Here is a 1,989-nt window from a genome sequence, read left to right on the forward strand (position 1 = left end):
CTGCGCGCCAGAAGAGGGCACCAGATCTCAGTACAGATGGTTGAGAGCCACCATGGAACTGGAACTCATGGCCTCTGGAAGAGCAGCCAGTGATCTGAACCTCTTGAACCATTTCTCCAGTCATCACCCACCTTGCTCACATAATTTATATTAACTCATTTCTACTCATCTACATGTTGCCATGTGACTTGTGGCTTTGACCTCTCCACCAGCCGATCTTGTTCCCTGTGGTACTTACTCCCTTTCTCTTCTTCCCAGAACTCTCAATATCAACCTCATCAAAACATTTAAAAAGGCACAGAATTGTTTATTGTTTAAGAAACAATGTAGCCCTGGCGTGATTCCGTCCTGCATGCCTGTTCTGAGGAGCAGCAGGCAGAACCCTCCGTCCGACTTCTCTGCCACCGAAGAACACGCCTTCACCTCATGGAAGACTCCATGGACATGGACATGAGCCCTCTAAGGCCTCAGAACTACCTTTTCGGTTGTGAACTAAAAGCCGACAAAGATTATCACTTTAAGGTGGATAATGATGAGAACGAGCACCAGTTATCTCTAAGAACGGTTAGTTTAGGTGCTGGGGCAAAAGACGAATTACACATCGTAGAGGCAGAAGCAATGAACTATGAAGGCAGTCCAACTAAAGTAACACTGGCAACTTTGAAAATGTACAGCCAACAGTTTCTCTTGGGGGATTTGAAATAACACCGCCTGTGGTCTTAAGACTGAAGTGTGGTTCTGGGCCTGTGCACATTAGTGGACAGCATCTAGTAGCTGTAGAGGAAGATGCAGAGTCAGAAGATGAGGTGAGGAGGATGTAAAGCTGCTGAGTATGTCTGGAAAGCGATCTGCTCCTGGAGGTGGCAACAAGGTGCCACAGAAAAAAGTAAAACTTGATGAGGATGATGATGATGATGAAGATGATGATGATGAAGATGATGACGACGATGATTTTGATGACGAGGAAGCTGAAGAAAAAGTTCCAGTTAAGAAATCTGTACGAGATACTCCAGCCAAAAATGCACAAAAATCAAACCAAAATGGAAAAGACTTAAAACCATCAACACCAAGATCAAAGGGTCAAGAGTCCTTCAAAAAACAGGAAAAAAACCCTAAAACACCAAAAGGACCTAGTTCTATAGAAGACATTAAGGCGAAAATGCAAGCAAGTATAGAAAAAGGTGGCTCTCTTCCCAAAGTGGAAGCCAAGTTCATTAATTATGTGAAGAATTGCTTCCGGATGACTGACCAGGAGGCTATTCAAGATCTCCGGCAGTGGAGGAAGTCTCTTTAAGAAAATGGTTTAAACAGTTTGAAATATTCCGTCTTACTTAATTTCTGTAACAGTTGATATATCTGGCTGTCCTTTTTATAATACAAAGTGAGAACTTTCCCTATTGTGTTTGATAAATGTTGTCCAGGTTCCATTGCCAAGAATGTGTTATCTAAAATGCCTGTTTAGTTTTCAAGGATGGAGCTCCACCCTTTACTTGGTTTTAAGTATGTATGGAATGTTATGATAGGACATAGTAATAGTGGTGGTCAGATGTGGAAATGGTAGGGAGACAAATATACATGTGAAATAAACTCAGTATTTTAATAACGTTAAAAAAAAAGAAACAATGTAAAAGGCAATTATAAATCGGGTGATGTTGGATCTTCCTTTGTATGCTTTGCATTTTTTTTTTTTTTTGATTTTTCGAGACAGGGTCTCTGTAGCTTTTTGGCTCCTGTCCTGGGAATAGCTCTTGTAGACCAGGCTGGCCTCGAACTTAGAGATCCACCTGCCTCTGCCTCCCAAGTGCTGGGATTAAAGGCGTGCGCCACGACCGCCCAGATTCTGGATTTCTTTTAACCATTGTTTGAAAAAAAAAGTCTGTTTTGCCCAATGGCCAGGTAGGTGGGAAAACTAAAGTGAATACAGGGAGAAAGACAGTGGAGTCAGAGAGGAGACATGCAGCTGCCAAAGACACCAGAGTGAGTGTGGCG

General features: G+C 42.5%; 1 pseudogene; it reads left to right on the plus strand.

The window, feature by feature from the left end:
- Positions 1-365: 365 nt before the first annotated feature.
- LOC130877156 (nucleophosmin-like) lies at positions 366-1,357 on the plus strand (annotated as a pseudogene).
- The last annotated feature ends 632 nt before the right edge of the window (positions 1,358-1,989 follow it).

The sequence above is a fragment of the Chionomys nivalis genome, chromosome 7 (assembly GCF_950005125.1).
Source record: "Chionomys nivalis chromosome 7, mChiNiv1.1, whole genome shotgun sequence".
NCBI classification, from domain to species: domain Eukaryota; kingdom Metazoa; phylum Chordata; class Mammalia; order Rodentia; family Cricetidae; genus Chionomys; species Chionomys nivalis.